Here is a 17,813-nt window from a genome sequence, read left to right on the forward strand (position 1 = left end):
ATTAGTCTCCACTTGGAGAGGCAAGGATTAATCAAGGATAGTCAGCATGGCTTTGTCAGGGGGAGATCATGTCTAACCAATTTGATTAAATTTTTCGAGGGGTGACTAGGTGTGTGGATGAGGGTAGTGCAGTTGATGTAGTCTACATGGACTTCAGTAAAGCTTTTGACAAAGTCCCGCATAGGAGACTGGTCAAGAAGGTAATAGCCCATGGGATCTAGGGCAATTTGGCACATTGGATCCAAAATTGGTTTAGTGGCAAGAGGCAGAGGGTGATGGTGGAAGGTTGTTTTTGTGACTGGAAGCCTGTGTCCAGTGGGGTACCTCAGGGATCGGTGCTGGGTCCCTTGCTGTTTGTAGTGTACATTAATGATTTAGATATGAATGTAGGAGGTATGATCAGTAAGTTCGCAGATGACACGAAAATTGTTGGAGTGGTAAATAGCGAGGAGGGAAGCCTTAGGCTACAGGACGATATAGAGGGGTTGGTCTGATGGGCAGAACAGTGGCAAATGGAATTTAACCCTGAAAAGTGTGAGGTGATGCATTTTGGGAAGACTAACAAGGCAAGGGAATACACAATGAATGGTAGGATCCTAGGAAGGACAAAGGATCAGAGGGACCTTGGTGTGCATGTACATAGATCCCTGAAGGCAGCGGAACAGGTGGATAAGGTGGTTAAAAAGGCATATGGGATACTTGCCTTCATTAGCCGAGGCATAGAATATAAGAGCAGGGAGGTTATGATGGAGCTGTACAAAACGCTGGTTAGGCCACAGCTGGAATGCTGTGTGCAGTTCTGGTCGCCACACTATAGGAAGGATGTGATTGCATTAGAGAGGGTGCAGAGGAGATTTACCAGGATGTTACCTGGGCTGGAGCACTTCAGCTATGAAGAGAGACTGGACAGGCTGGGGTTGTTTTCCTTAGAGCAGAGAAGGCTGAGGGGGGACCTGATTGAGGTGTACAAAATTATGAGGGGCATAGATAGGGTAGATAGAAAAGGACTATTCCCCTTAGTTGAGGGGTCAATAACCAGGGGGCATAGTTTCAAGGTAAGGGGCAGGAGGTTTAGAGGGGATTTGAGGAAAAACTTTTTCACCCAGAGGGTGGTTGGAATCTGGAACTCACTGCCTGAAAGGGTGGTAGAGGCAGGAACCCTCACAACATTCAAGAAGCATTTATATGAGCACTTGAAATGCCATAGCATACAAGGCTATGGACCAAGTGCTGGAAAATGGGATTAGAATAGACAGGGCCTGATGGCCGGCGCGGGCACGATGGACCGAAGGGCCTCTTTCTGTGCTGTATAACTCTATCACTCTATGGTGCTCGCTGCCCTACATTGGCTCCCGGTTAAGCAACGCCTCAATTTCAAAATTCTCCTTGTTTTCAAATCCCTCCGTGGCCTCCCCCCTCCTTATCTCTGTAATCTCCTCCAGCCCCACAACCCCCGAGGTATCTGCACTCCTCCAATTCTGCCCTCTTCACCATCCCTGATTATAATCGCTCAACCATTGGTGGCCATGCCTTCTGTTGCATAGGCCCTAAGCTCTGGAATTCTGTCCCTAAACCTTTCCGCCTCTCTACCTCTCTTTCCTTCTTTAACACGCTCCTTAAAACCTACTTCTTTGACCATGCTTTTGGTCATCTGCCCTAATTTCTCCTTCTGTGGCTTGGTGTCAAATCTTTTTGTCTTATTATACTCCTGTGAAGCGCCTTGGGATGTTTTACTATGTTAAAGGCGCTATATAAATACAAGTTGTTATTGTTGTACACACCTCCCATGTTTTCTTTCCACAATCGGCCCCTCAGTAAAGCGAGCGGTGGATCCCCGTCACCTGCTTTACAGCCCCACTTCAGTTGTATTTTACCTCCACGGACTGAAAGGAAAGACAAGAAAAGAAATACTAAACCATGATCCTTGCCCTTTGATATATCTGTTAGATTAGCAGTGAGTGGGATTTCATTCAAACATTGCGGGTGGGGCGAAGGGGTAGGTCTTCACCACCCTCCCAGTGCAGTCAGTGAGAGCAGCCTGTACTGTTACTGTGGCTGGGCCTGATTTTAGTTCAGTCAGTGGGAGCAGCCTGTGCTGTTACTGTGGCTGGGCCTGATTTTGATCAGTGCAGTCAGTGGGAGCAGCCTGTGCTGTTACTGTGGCTCGGCCTGATTTTGATCAGTGCAGTCAGTGGGAGCAGCCTGTGCTGTTACTGTGGCTGGGCCTGATTTTGATCAGTGCAGTCAGTGGGAGCAGCCTCTGCTGTTACTGTGGCTGGGCCTGATTTTGGTCAGTGCAGTCAGTGGGAGCAGCCTCTGCTGTTCCTGTGGCTGGGCCTGATTTTGATCAGTTCAGTCAGTGGGAGCAGCCTGTGCTGTTACTGTGGCTGGGCCTGATTTTAGTTCAGTCAGTGGGAGCAGCCTCTGCTGTTACTGTGGCTGGGCCTGATTTTGATCAGTGCAGTCAGTGGAAGCAGCCTGTGCTGTTACTGTGGCTGGGCCTGATTTTGATCAGTTCAGTCAGTGGGAGCAGCCTGTGCTGTTACTGTGGCTGGGCCTGATTTTGGTCAGTTCAGTCAGTGGGAGCAGCCTGTGCTGTTACTGTGGCTGGGCCTGATTTTGATCAGTTCAGTCAGTGGGAGCAGCCTGTGCTGTTACTGTGGCTGGGCCTGATTTTGGTCAGTGCAGTCAGTGGGAGCAGCCTGTGCTGTTACTGTGGCTGGGCCTGATTTTGATCAGTTCAGTCAGTGGGAGCAGCCTCTGCTGTTACTGTGGCTGGGCCTGATTTTGATCAGTTCAGTCAGTGGGAGCAGCCTGTGCTGTTACTGTGCCTGGGCCTGATTTTGGTCAGTGCAGTCAGTGGGAGCAGCCTGTGCTGTTACTGTGGCTGGGCCTGATTTTGATCAGTTCAGTCAGTGGGAGCAGCCTGTGCTGTTACTGTGGCTGGGCCTGATTTTAGTTCTGTCAGTGGGAGCAGCCTGTGCTGTTACTGTGGCTGGGCCTGATTTTGATCAGTGCAGTCAGTGGGAGCAGCCTGTGCTGTTACTGTGGCTGGGCCTGATTTTGATCAGTGCAGTCAGTGGGAGCAGCCTCTGCTGTTACTGTGGCTGGGCCTGATTTTGATCAGTTCAGTCAGTGGGAGCAGCCTGTGCTGTTACTGTGGCTGGGCCTGATTTTGATCAGTTCAGTCAGTGGGAGCAGCCTGTGCTGTTGCTGTGGCTGGGCCTGATTTTGATCAGTTCAGTCAGCGGGAGCAGCCTGTGCTGTTACTGTGGCTGGGCCTGATTTTGGTCAGTGCAGTCAGTGGGAGCAGCCTGTGCTGTTACTGTGGCTGGGCCTGATTTTGATCAGTTCAGTCAGTGGAAGCAGCCTCTGCTGTTACTGTGGCTGGGCCTGATTTTGGTTCAGTCAGTGGTAGCTGTAGGGGGTTTTGGTTTGGGGTTTGTGTCTGGCCAGTCAGGCGCATCTGAGCTGCTCCAGCCCCGTGCGGTTCAAATCGCTTCCCCTCTGGTTCTGACCACCGGACTTATTACGAGCAGCGATATAAACAAAACGAGGCCAGTGGTTTGGTGCAAAGAAAACCAATGTTTATTAAAAATAGAGAAAAATAAACACTATACAGAGAAAATCACTATGTATGTAACACAATTACACTTAGCGGGGGAGGAGAAACGGACACATCGAGGGAAAATGACTAAAATGACAATTTTAGCAATCCCCTTAACTCCCACCCTTTACATCTATCTAAGTTGTCTTGTGATGGGCCAGAAAGTTTATGCTCACCAGTCTCGGATGTTAGAACGCCTGCTCCGTGCCCCGTTGCCTGCCGATGTCTTTAGGGTTTTCGCCACCCAGAGCAGAGATACCCCAGTGATTCAAAGGTAACTGTCTGTATCCTGTTTCCCTGGACGGGCTCTTCGTTGTCGATCTTCTTGATGGTAAGGCAGGGCACCGGAGTCCAGGCGAGAGAGAGAGAGATATGGCTTCCCGAGGGACTACCTTTCTGGGAGCCCTTATCACTCGCCAGATCAGCCTGTTTCTTTGTCTGACCTGGACGTGTTGAAGATGCTACAAAGGAAACCGATCTGGGCCCATCGACCTGGATGGCAGGTTAATCGGTCTTTAAACGTCCCATAAGTGTTTTCCTTTGTGCAACTGGTCTTGTGATGGGGCCATTCCAGTTTTAATGCCCCGTTGATCGTTTCCAAACAGTGTTGAAGTCAGCTAACGAAGGCCTGAATACAGCTAATACCCGTTGATTGTCTGTGCAAACGGCCTTGATGGGATTTAATCAGAGGCCCGAATGCCACTGTTTGCTTCTCATACATAAATGCAGAAGGCCTGTCTGCCTTCCAATTTCTGGAACATTCCTTCTTTGTCAGTCCAAACCTGAACTTTGCAGGCCTTGGCCATGAGGTTGACCGTAGCCATCTTGTTGGGCCCTGGAGCCCTGGATTTTAAACTCAGTCCAGCCAGGGTTTCTCCAATAAGCCAGAAGTAAATCTTCAGGGGAGACATGAAATTTGCGAATCCTTTCAGTCCTCCCTAGGATACTGAAACTTGCTTGAAGTATTCAATCAAGGTGAGCAAATTTCTGACCCCCCACAAACAACCTTCCCCTATATTTATCTATCCACGATCCCTCGACACATACATTCCCCTTACTTAGAGAAAACTACAGTGCACGACAGGCATCTATCGATAGAAACAAATTACTATCTGTTACAATAATCCAAGCATGGAGGGGGTCCAACACCCCTGCACTACTTGGGACATCATAGAACTTAATTTCAACACACAACCTTTAATAAAAATAAACATCAGGCCAAAAAAAAACATATTTATTAAAAATAACGAGCAAAAGCAAAACGAGCTTTATTAAAATAACAAATGGATCTGCCATCATTCGGCAGTGATATTACACAAAGCTCACACGGGTGTTTCTTCTTCCACCCGGGCATACTGGTCCTTCCACAATCCTTTTACTTTAACTTCTACCCCGGGACCTTTTCTCCTACACTGGACACAAACCAGGTAGAGGACGATCCCTAGCTGACAGACTACCAAGATGTGGGACGCCATTCGAATCCAGGAGGGGACCTCTATACTCTCAAAAACGTCCCACCAGGGCGGGGTCGTGATACCTAAAATGTCGGCCCCTATATGTACAGTCTTCTGTTCCAAAGTGTAGAAGTGCTTTTGCGATACTAGGACAGCTTTTAATAATTTAGTAAGGTGCTCTGGGAGAGGGGGAATCGGGTAACCGAAATGGGCGACATATTTCTGGAGGTGAGTGAAATTCTCCTCTACAGTGAGGTGAGCAGTGGATGGTTCAGGAATGGGGACAATTCGTAGCTGTGCCACTTGAACTTCTGCCTCGGGTTTGAAGCAGAAACTGCTGTCAATCACCGCGCACCAGCTGTGCTGTCCGTGCTGGTAGTGAGACGCTCCTGTGGTGACGCAATATGTCCCACCTCCTATATATGCTACCTGTGGGGGAACATGGCCTTGTGCCAGCAGCTCTGAACCCGCATTGTGGTTTTGAATAGGCATTCAAGTGCTGGGGACACAGGATGATGTGTGCTCCCCGGCTACGGCACCCCGAGAGGTCAGTACCTGTCATAGTTTGCTCCCACTTTATGACATAGGGCGGGACCGCTGCATAACGAATGTGTGCACCCCCTTGAATGATTCCAATGTTCTCCACCCTGTATACCGGTGCAGGTCGGGCCGTCCCGCCCATGACCGGCATTCTTACAACTATCCCCATGATGGTGTGGTTGGACCGCCCACAGTCCACTGGGACTGGGTAGGCCTCAGAAGCTAACCGGAGCTGACACGGGCTTAATGCGTTCTCAAAAGGGTGGAGGGCTGCGAGGTGTTTGTTGCTGATCCAGGAGGGGACTAAACCTTGCTTTAAATCCTCCAGATTTCTGCGGCCCTCGCCCAGCAACCATGCCCCGTAAAACACGCACACCTCGTTTTGCGCAGCCTGGTTAGAAGCATTTCTGTCCTCCCTGATGAGAGCATTTACCGTCTTTGCATGTTTTTCCAGCTCCGTGATGATCTCCTTCAAATGGAGAGTCATGGACTGGTCTTCATGCAACTCAGAACCTACCACCTTATTCTCATCAGTTAAAATACCCTTTAATTGCGTTTTTAGACCATTAATCTGGGTCTGCAGCTCGATGTCATCTAAACTGTTGATGACCGAGGATCCCGTGTTAAAACCAGTTAAAACGTCATTAAAAACACCCCTTCTTTGCCTCCCAACCCCGTCCCAAACCTCGTGGTGAGTATACAATGCGGTCTTATTGACCTCCGAAAAGTCAAATTCACGGAATTTTCGAAACATGTCAGTTAACAGGGCTTGATACAATTTGGCAGTCTCTACGGGACACCACGCGGGTAAGTGTACCTCAGTGAGGTTTAAAATCACCAAGGCCACCACGTAATGCACCCCTTGGTACAGCACCTGGTCTGTGGGTACTAGCAAAGGCCGTTCCCTGGTCCCTTGGTGGTGGCGGGGCATCTCTCTGCTACTGTCCGTGATGTTGGGGTCGTGGGCAGGGGCCGTCGGGGGCGGGTCACTAGTTCAGTGGCATTAACCGAGATTGGGGAGTACGGGATCGCGCATGTGTCCAGGCGAGACTCCCAGTCCATCCCCCTCCCGTTATTTTGCCACTGGCTGCGGAAAATGATGGAAACGCCTGTGGGGCAGACTTTCTCTGATCCCCACATACAGACGTAGATCCCCTGATCCGGTTCCCACCATTTATCCCAGCACACACTTAACCCTCCCTGGATCCCTGTAATGGCCCTGTGAGTGTCATTCCCTAACCTTTCCCACTCTACCCTGGGGTTCCCCATATCTTTGCTTAACTTTCTGAGCCACCACCACCTATCCAGGGGAACGTTCCCTTTACAGGTCAAACATATTCTTTTGCCCACGGTGACACTAATCCTTGGGGTGACAATTCGTATCCTCGGGCATTGGAGGGAGGCCTCCCCATACGTGAAGCCGGTCTCGCTAGAATACTGGGTTGAATTGGATCCCAGCCATCCTGGCCAGCTCCCCTCGTGGACATACGAGGTGATTTCATCCGCCTCCCGTAGACCACTTCCATCGTGTGCTAGGGGCGCTCTCTTCCCCGAGCATCCAAAAATATGATGGGCCTCGACATCGCCCCTTCTCGCGAGGCTCAGCCCGAATAGGGTGAGCAGGATTATTCCTCTGTACATTTCGAAAATTCTGAAAAAGACATAAAAGCATCTAGCCAGGTTCCCTGGAGGCTCCCTGGCTCGGGGGAAGTGTGATCAGGTCCCGCGACCTCGGCTCACGTAGACAACACTCTGGAATGGTTCCATACTTAAAACTTATACACTACCGGTTCCTTGCCTAGAATTAAATTAAAAACACCCTAACTTAATCCTCTATACACATTACTTAAAATGATACTACCTAAACTATATACATCCACCGCCCGTCTCCGGACGGCCAGCCTAATCCCTGTTTGGGCTGCTACAAGCTGCTCCCTGCGGCGTGGCTGCACTGATCTCTACTCCTGGTCCCTCGCAGCTTATGGCTGCTGGCTGGGGACCTCTGTCTCTCGGCTTCTCTCTGACACGGGAGACCGTCCTTTCTAACTGAAGAGCCGGTGACCATACTTTTCTGGGCTGGGGTGGCCGAGGAGACCTCCTGGGGAGTGCTACCGGTGGGGCTACCCTGGCGAGCGGACCCTTGGCTCGGGTCACAGTCCTCGTTGGCTGGGGGCCTTCTCCCTCGGGTCCCTCCCTTCCCAAACCTGAACTGGGGACGGGCAATCCCTCGCCACCAGCTGCTGGCGGCTGAGGGTCTTCCCCTCCAGGCTCAACACCTGAACTGGGGACGGGCAATCCCTCGCCACCGGCTGCTGGCGGCTGAGGGTCTTCCCCTCCAGGCTCAACACCTGGTTCGGGCTCGGGGCCATCTGATTCGGGCTCCCTCTCCTCGGAATCCCATAGGAGAGGGGGAGTGGTCTGGACAAAGTGCTGGGGAACTTCTCCCTTGACACATGCGACTGCGCCTGCATGTGCAGCCTGTGTGTGCACGCCCGCTGTGGGCTGATGATTTCTAACCTCGGGTTGAATCCCAGCTGCCTGTTTCCCTGCTTCCGGCTTAAACAACTTACACTGGTCATGAACCATTTTAAAAACCCTTAGCTGACCCTCTAAACTGCCAGCCCTCGCTGTTAACCTAGCGTTCTCCTCCCTTAAAGCCTGCTCAACTAACTTAGCCTCCGCAACCTGGCACCGCAGGTATTCCTCCATTTTACAGGAGGTCTCTTCCTGTGCTTGTCTTTCTGGGGGACACAGGTCAACAGGCTGCGCTGGCTCTAGTCATTGCTGTGGGTTGTATGGGGCTGAGGGAACCCCACACCGGTGGTGGCTGCTATTTTCCCCTGGTTGGTCAGGAAGAAAGCTCGTATCGACTCCAAGAGTGGCTCGATCGCAGCGGGAGGGATACCTGGCTCTGCCTTTTGGGCTGGGGCTGATGCATTCTTTCCCTTTTTCTCCTTCCAGGGATTCTTACAATCCTTGCGCCAATGGCCATCCTTCCCGCACCCGTAACAGTTTAACTTAGTCTGGGAGGGACGGTTCCCCTCCTGGTGCCACTCTTTCTTACTCTGGCTCCCAGGTTTAACCTCATGGACTTTTCCCTTGGGTTGGGGAGTCTCGATACCCCTCATATTTTTAAATGCTATAGTGAGCTGGTGGATCACCGTTTCCTCGGTGGTCTGGGGGCTACTAGGGTCAAACCAGGCCGCAGCCTGGGCTCGGATTTGGGGCAGGCTGTTTGTCATTAGACAACGGAGCCAGTGGATCAATTGAACTTGGTTCAGTAATACCCGCGCTGGCATTCCCGGGCATGCGCTCCGGTAGACTAGCCACAGCCTGTCTGCGAACGCCTACGGGGACTCCCCTGGGAGCTGTACCGTTTTTTCCACCCGGGCGAACGGACTACCGTCATTGAGTCCCATGGCCTTCAATATCTCATTCCTCACATCCTCATAATCCTTCTGCCCCTTTTTACATTCATCAGATAGGGTCTGGAGGAGATCACTCCCCAGAGAGAACAGCAGCATCTTAGCTTGCTCTGCATCATCGCAGTCATTGACGCACGCTGCCTGTTCTATCTCCCTGAATTGCAGAGAGGGGTCTCCCTTTTCGGTGAGCATGGGGATGTGGCTAACCATGGCCCTGAGCTGTTGGGTGCCATGCGGCACCACAAACTGATTTTGGATGGCCCCTGGGTCCTTGTCATCAACGGGCGGGCCGTACCTCCGTTGTCGGAGGGGGTACACCGGTCCTGGTCCCGGCCTATCTAGCGGGGCCTGCTGTGCTTCCCCTACCACTTCATCCTCCACCCCCTCTTGCTGCCAGACCTCCTGAAAACTCGGAGCTATGGGTCGCGGCCGTGGGACCTCTGATTCCCTAGCCAACTTTGTCCTGGGTGCTGCCTGTGGGACGGTTCGGTTTGGGTTGCCGGTAAAGTCCGACTGGCCAGCCTTCGGGCTGATGAGGCATATCATCCCCTTCGCCCTCGACAAGGCCATGCCCAAGCTTTCTATCTCCCCGCTACAGGGCCCGTGATTTGCCTCCTCGAACCCCTGGTCGCAGGCTAGCTTGTATGCTGCCTTTACCTCCCTTACTTTCTCCTCCTGCTCTTTTAATTTTGGGTAAGGTCGCAAATTGTGTCCTGCAGCCTTACCTCGCTGTCCCTCGCCTCTCTAACCTGGTATTCTAAGTGCTCCATCTTGCGCCTAGCGCTGGCTTTACTTTCAGCGGTCTGGTACTCCAGGCGCTCTACCCTTGCCTGATGTTCCCGTTGCACCTCGACAGCCCGGGCCTCCAGACACTCTACTTTTGCCTGGTGTTCCTTGGCCGTCTGCGCTCTTTCTTGGCTTAAAGCCTGAAGCGCCACTAGCACCTTCTCTTCCACTGCAACCTTATCCTGCATTTCTAGGACCAATTTCTTGAGCTTGGCAGCCTGTGCTGCTACAACCCTGTCCAGCACTAGAACCTGTTTCTTATAGCACATTAACCAGACTGCCTTTTCAATTGCCCTCTTATGCTGTTTACTCGCCGTCCACTGGGCGGCGGCGTCTATGGGACGCTCGGCCTTTAACATAGCGCCCACCCATTTCTTGGCGATATTGACCTTTCTACACACATAAGTGGGCAACCTCTCTTCCATTGCGGTTTCTCCCTCCGCACCACTGTCTGTTATATCGCATACTGTCGTGATGTCCTGCCGCGGTCGCCATTTCTGTAGGGGGTTTTGGTTTGGGGTTTGTGTCTGGCCAGTCAGGCGTATCTGAGCTGCTCCAGCCCCGTGCGGTTCAAATCGCTTCCCCTCTGGTTCTGACCACCGGACTTATTACGAGCAGCGATATAAACAAAACGAGACCAGTGGTTTGATGCAAAGAAAACCAATGTTTATTAAAAATAGAGAAAAATAAACACTATACAGAGAAAATCACTATGTACGTAACACAATTACACTTAGCGGGGGAGGAGAAATGGACACATCGAGGGAAAATGACTAAAATGACAATTTTAGCAATCCCCTTAACTCCCACCCTTTACACCTATCTAAGATGTCTTGCGATGGGCCAGAAAGTTTATGCTCACCAGTCTCGGATGTTAGAATGCCTGCTCCGTGCCCCGTTGCCTGCCGATGTCTTTAAGGTTTTCGCCGCCCAGAGCAGAGATACCCCAGTGATTCAAAGGTAACTGTCAGTATCCTGCTTCCCTGGACGGGCTCTTCGTTGTCAATCTTCTTGATGGTAAGGCAGGGCACCGGAGTCCAGGCGAGAGAGAGAGAGATATGGTTTCCTGAGGGACTACTTATACCCCTTTCTGGGAGCCCTTATCACTCGCCAGATCAGCCTGTTTCTTTGTCTGACCTGGACGTGTTGAAGATGATACAAAGGAAACCGATCTGGGCCCATCGACGTAGATGGCCGGTTAATCGGTCTTTAAACGTCCCATAAGTGTTTTCCTTTGTGTAACTGGTCTTGTGATGGGGCCATTCCAGTTTTAATGCCCCATTGATCATTTCCAAACAGTGTTGAAGTCAGCTAACGAAGGTCTGAATGCAGCTATTACCCGTTGATTATCTGTGCAAACGGCCTTGATGGGTTTTAATCAGAGGCCCGAATGCCACTGTTTGCTTCTCATACATAAATGCAGAAGGCCTGTCTGCCTTCTAATTTCTGGAACATTCCTCCTTTGTCAGCCCAAACCTGAATTTTACAGGCCTTGGCCATCAGGTTGACTGCAGTCATCTTGTTGAGCCCTGGATTTTAAACTCAGTCCAGCCAGGGTTTCTCCAATAAGCCAGAAGTAAATCTTCAGGGGAGACATGAAATTTGCGAATCCTTTCAGTGCAGCCTGTGCTGTTACTGTGGCTGGGCCTGATTTTGATCAGTGCAGTCAGTGGGAGCAGCCTGTGCTGTTACTGTGGCTGGGCCTGATTTTGATCAGTGCAGTCAGTGGGAGCAGCCTGTGCTGTTTGTGATGAAATATGTCATTCATCAGACTCTGTATTTAACTACACATATTGTATTGCCTGCTCCTGTGTTTTTACCTTGTATTGTATATAGTGCGCCACCCCCTTTCTCCCCATTGGGTGTGTCAGCTCCGCCCATACCTGGCCCTACTTAAGACAAGCCCAGGCTTGTCTTGCAGCACAACAGCAGAATGCTAGGTGAAGACACAGGCATCTTTCTTTGCTAATAAAAGCCTTGTTTTATCCAGTTAACTTTGAGCCCTGAAGTTATTGAGGCGCATCACTGTTACTGTGGCTGGGCCTGATTTTGGTCAGTTCAGTCAGTGGGAGCAGCCTGTGCTGTTACTGTGGCTGGGCCTGATTTTGGTCAGTGCAGTCAGTGGGAGCAGCCTGTGCTGTTACTGTGGCTGGGCCTGATTTTGATCAGTTCAGTCAGTGAGAGCAGCCTGTGCTGTTACTGTGGCTGGGCCTGATTTTGATCAGTTCAGTCAGTGGGAGCAGCCTGTGCTGTTACTGTGGCTGGGCCTGATTTTGGTCAGTGCAGTCAGTGGGAGCAGCCTGTGCTGTTACTGTGCCTGGGCCTGATTTTGGTCAGTGCAGTCAGTGGGAGCAGCCTGTGCTGTTACTGTGGCTGGGCCTGATTTTGGTCAGTGCAGTCAGTGGGAGCAGCCTGTGCTGTTACTGTGGCTGGGCCTGATTTTGATCAGTTCAGTCAGCGGGAGCAGCCTGTGCTGTTACTGTGGCTGGGCCTGATTTTGGTCAGTTCAGTCAGTGGGAGCAGCCTGTGCTGTTACTGTGGCTGGGCCTGATTTTGATCAGTGCAGTCAGTGGGAGCAGCCTGTGCTGTTACTGTGGCTGGGCCTGATTTTGGTCAGTTCAGTCAGTGGGAGCAGCCTGTGCTGTTACTGTGGCTGGGCCTGATTTTGATCAGTGCAGTCAGTGGGAGCAGCCTGTGCTGTTACTGTGGCTGGGCCTAATTTTGGTCAGTGCAGTCAGTGGGAGCAGCCTGTGCTGTTACTGTGGCTGGGCCTGATTTTGGTCAGTGCAGTCAGTGGGAGCAGCCTGTGCTGTTACTGTGGCTGGGCCTGATTTTGGTCAGTGCAGTCAGTGGGAGCAGCCTGTGCTGTTACTGTGGCTGGGCCTGATTTTGGTCAGTTCAGTCAGTGGGAGCAGCCTGTGCTGTTACTGTGCCTGGGCCTGATTTTGGTCAGTGCAGTCAGTGGGAGCAGCCTGTGCTGTTACTGTGGCTGGGCCTGATTTTGGTCAGTGCAGTCAGTGGGAGCAGCCTGTGCTGTTACTGTGCCTGGGCCTGATTTTGGTCAGTGCAGTCAGTGGGAGCAGCCTGTGCTGTTCCTGTGGCTGGGCCTGATTTTGGTCAGTGCAGTCAGTGGGAGCAGCCTGTGCTGTTACTGTGGCTCGGCCTGATTTTGGTCAGTGCAGTCAGTGGGAGCAGCCTGTGCTGTTACTGTGGCTGGGCCTGATTTTGGTCAGTGCAGTCAGTGGGAGCAGCCTGTGCTGTTACTGTGGCTCGGCCTGATTTTGGTCAGTGCAGTCAGTGGGAGCAGCCTGTGCTGTTACTGTGGCTGGGCCTGATTTTGGTCAGTGCAGTCAGTGGGAGCAGCCTGTGCTGTTACTGTGCCTGGGCCTGATTTTGGTCAGTGCAGTCAGTGGGAGCAGCCTGTGCTGTTACTGTGGCTGGGCCTGATTTTGATCAGTGCAGTCAGTGGGAGCAGCCTGTGCTGTTACTGTGGCTGGGCCTGATTTTGGTCAGTGCAGTCAGTGGGAGCAGCCTGTGCTGTTACTGTGGCTGGGCCTGATTTTGGTCAGTGCAGTCAGTGGGAGCAGCCTGTGCTGTTACTGTGCCTGGGCCTGATTTTGATCAGTGCAGTCATTGGGAGCAGCCTGTGCTGTTACTGTGGCTCGGCCTGATTTTGGTCAGTGCAGTCAGTGGGAGCAGCCTGTGCTGTTACTGTGGCTGGGCCTGATTTTGGTCAGTGCAGTCAGTGGGAGCAGCCTGTGCTGTTACTGTGGCTGGGCCTGATTTTGGTCAGTGCAGTCAGTGGGAGCAGCCTGTGCTGTTACTGTGCCTGGGCCTGATTTTGATCAGTGCAGTCAGTGGGAGCAGCCTGTGCTGTTACTGTGGCTCGGCCTGATTTTGGTCAGTGCAGTCAGTGGGAGCAGCCTGTGCTGTTACTGTGGCTGGGCCTGATTTTGGTCAGTGCAGTCAGTGGGAGCAGCCTGTGCTGTTACTGTGCCTGGGCCTGATTTTGGTCAGTGCAGTCAGTGGGAGCAGCCTGTGCTGTTACTGTGGCTGGGCCTGATTTTGATCAGTGCAGTCAGTGGGAGCAGCCTGTGCTGTTACTGTGGCTGGGCCTGATTTTGGTCAGTGCAGTCAGTGGGAGCAGCCTGTGCTGTTACTGTGGCTGGGCCTGATTTTGGTCAGTGCAGTCAGTGGGAGCAGCCTGTGCTGTTACTGTGGCTGGGCCTGATTTTGGTCAGTTCAGTCAGTGGGAGCAGCCTGTGCTGTTACTGTGGCTGGGCCTGATTTTGGTCAGTGCAGTCAGTGGGAGCAGCCTGTGCTGTTACTGTGCCTGGGCCTGATTTTGGTCAGTGCAGTCAGTGGGAGCAGCCTGTGCTGTTACTGTGGCTGGGCCTGATTTTGGTCAGTGCAGTCAGTGGGAGCAGCCTGTGCTGTTACTGTGCCTGGGCCTGATTTTGGTCAGTGCAGTCAGTGGGAGCAGCCTGTGCTGTTACTGTGGCTGGGCCTGATTTTGATCAGTGCAGTCAGTGGGAGCAGCCTGTGCTGTTACTGTGGCTGGGCCTGATTTTGGTCAGTGCAGTCAGTGGGAGCAGCCTGTGCTGTTACTGTGCCTGGGCCTGATTTTGGTCAGTGCAGTCAGTGGGAGCAGCCTGTGCTGTTACTGTGGCTGGGCCTGATTTTGATCAGTGCAGTCAGTGGGAGCAGCCTGTGCTGTTACTGTGGCTGGGCCTGATTTTGGTCAGTGCAGTCAGTGGGAGCAGCCTGTGCTGTTACTGTGGCTGGGCCTGATTTTGGTCAGTGCAGTCAGTGGGAGCAGCCTGTGCTGTTACTGTGCCTGGGCCTGATTTTGGTCAGTGCAGTCAGTGGGAGCAGCCTGTGCTGTTACTGTGGCTGGGCCTGATTTTGATCAGTGCAGTCAGTGGGAGCAGCCTGTGCTGTTACTGTGGCTGGGCCTGATTTTGGTCAGTGCAGTCAGTGGGAGCAGCCTGTGCTGTTACTGTGGCTGGGCCTGATTTTGGTCAGTTCAGTCAGTGGGAGCAGCCTGTGCTGTTACTGTGCCTGGGCCTGATTTTGGTCAGTGCAGTCAGTGGGAGCAGCCTGTGCTGTTACTGTGGCTGGGCCTGATTTTGGTCAGTGCAGTCAGTGGGAGCAGCCTGTGCTGTTACTGTGGCTGGGCCTGATTTTGGTCAGTGCAGTCAGTGGGAGCAGCCTGTGCTGTTACTGTGGCTGGGCCTGATTTTGGTCAGTTCAGTCAGTGGGAGCAGCCTGTGCTGTTACTGTGGCTGGGCCTGATTTTGATCAGTGCAGTCAGTGGGAGCAGCCTGTGCTGTTACTGTGGCTGGGCCTGATTTTGGTCAGTGCAGTCAGTGGGAGCAGCCTGTGCTGTTACTGTGGCTGGGCCTGATTTTGGTCAGTGCAGTCAGTGGGAGCAGCCTGTGCTGTTACTGTGGCTGGGCCTGATTTTGGTCAGTGCAGTCAGTGGGAGCAGCCTGTGCTGTTACTGTGGCTGGGCCTGATTTTGATCAGTGCAGTCAGTGGGAGCAGCCTGTGCTGTTACTGTGGCTTTCTTCTGTACTGCTCTGCACTGTGTTTCCTTAAATGGTGCCAGGTGCATTAAAATGAAGATTGAATTGCTAAGAACTGAATACAGTTTACAATTTCCAAATGATCACTGTGTTTTCTGATCTCTGTGTTCCTCCAAGTCTGGCCTCTTGTGCATCCCTGATTTTCTTCGCTGCGCTATTTGTGGCTGTTATTTCAGCCACCGAGGCCCTAAGCTCACGAATTCCCTCCCAAACCTCTCCGCCTCTCTACATCTCTCTCCTCCTTTAAGACGCTCCATAAAACCTACCTTTTTGACCAAGCTTATGGTCACCCATCTATTTCGCGAGTTATGATCTGGAATGCACTGCCTGAAAGGGCGGTGGAAGCAGATTCAATAATAACTTTCAAAAGGAAATTGGATAAATACTTGATTGGGAAAAATTTGCAGGGTTAAGGGGAAAGGACAGGGAGTGGGACGAATTGGATAGATCTACCAAAGAGCCGGCACAGGCACGATGGGCTGAATGGCCTCCTTCTGTGCTGTATCGTTCTATGATGGTGGCTCGGTGTCAAATGGTGTTTGATAACGCTCCTGTGAAGCGCCTTGGGGTGTTTTACTGCGGTAAAGGGGCAATATAAATCGACGTTGTTGTTGATGCACGCCAGGAGATTTATCTGTTACTGTTGAACAACATCCTGCAGAAGCTGGAACTTCAGTCCGCGAGCCTTGGCTTGTTCCTGCTCACAGCTGACTGTATGTATTGTCAAGCCTGCTCCCATGTAGCCGTGGGATTGGAGGGTGCACTTGTCAGTGGGAGCACAGCCAGCCCAAGAGACATGACAGTTATAATCTACTCGATGTGATAAAGTCACCAGAGCACAGCCAGGAGTGAAAGTAACACAGCTAAATACGGCAACTGCAACTGATGGCATGATCTGCCACCGCATCACGGTTCTGAGTGGTGAAGTGATGGGAGGTTGATGAATTATGTATCTGAGTTTTTTAATGAACACTGTCTGGTAAACAGGCTCGTTTACTTCCTGAGTAATTGAAGCTGTGATGTGGCGAATGTAACTTGTTTCTTTTTACAGAGCATTCAGACAACCAAAGGTCTGCGTTAGTTCCCGGGACAGTGCAACGAGGTGCCGGTTAAACTCGCCGGTACTCTGTCCACTTGCCTCATGTTCAGCCAGAACTCCAGACTCTGGCCTCTGGGGGTGAAATGCAACAGGGACAAAACTAGCAACAGCAAATTGGCAGCTCCTTTTACACTTGACTCAACAGATACTGTACAGTGACCTTCCTGTGAGACTGTACCCAACAGATACTGTACAGTGACCTTCCTGTGAGACTGTCCCCAACAGATACTGTACAGTGACATTCCTGTGAGACTGTACCCAACAGATACTGTACAGTGACCTTCCTGTGAGACTGTCCCCAACAGATACTGTACAGTGACCTTCCTGTGAGACTGTCCCCAACAGATACTGTACAGTGACCTTCCTGTGAGACTGTACCCAGCAGATACTGTACAATGACCTTCCTGTGAGACTGCACCCAACAGTTAATGTACAGTCAGCTTCCTTGTGAGACTGTACCCAGCAGATACTGTACAGTGACTTTCCTGTGAGACTGTACCCAACAGATACTGTACAGTGACCTTCCTGTGAGACTGTCCCCAACAGATACTGTACAGTGACATTCCTGTGAGACTGTACCCAACAGATACTGTACAGTGACCTTCATGTGAGACTGCACCCAACAGATACTGTACAGTGACCTTCATGTGAGACTGTACCCAACAGATACTGTACAGTGACCTTCATGTGAGACTGTACCCAACAGATACTGTACAGTGACCTTCCTGTGAGACTGTACCCAGCAGATACTGTACAGTGACCTTCCTGTGAGACTGTCCCCAACAGATACTGTACAGTGACCTTCCTGTGAGACTGTACCCAGCAGATACTGTACAATGACCTTCCTGTGAGACTGCACCCAACAGTTAATGTACAGTCAGCTTCCTTGTGAGACTGTCCCCAACAGATACTGTACAGTGACCTTCCTGTGAGACTGTACCCAGCAGATACTGTACAGTGACTTTCCTGTGAGACTGTACCCAACAGATACTGTACAGTGACCTTCCTGTGAGACTGTCCCCAACAGATACTGTACAGTGACATTCCTGTGAGACTGTACCCAACAGATACTGTACAGTGACCTTCCTGTGAGACTGCACCCAACAGATACTGTACAGTGACCTTCCTGTGAGACTGTCCCCAACAGATACTGTACAGTGACCTTCCTGTGAGACTGCACCCAACAGATACTGTACAGTGACCTTCCTGTGAGACTGTCCCCAACAGATACTGTACAGTGACCTTCCTGTGAGACTGTCCCCAACAGATACTGTACAGTGACATTCCTGTGAGACTGTACCCAACAGATACTGT

The sequence above is a fragment of the Somniosus microcephalus genome, chromosome 9 (genome assembly GCF_052327205.1).
Source record: "Somniosus microcephalus isolate GS21.2 chromosome 9, FLI_Smic_1.0, whole genome shotgun sequence".
In the NCBI taxonomy this organism is placed as follows: Eukaryota; Metazoa; Chordata; class Chondrichthyes; order Squaliformes; family Somniosidae; genus Somniosus; species Somniosus microcephalus.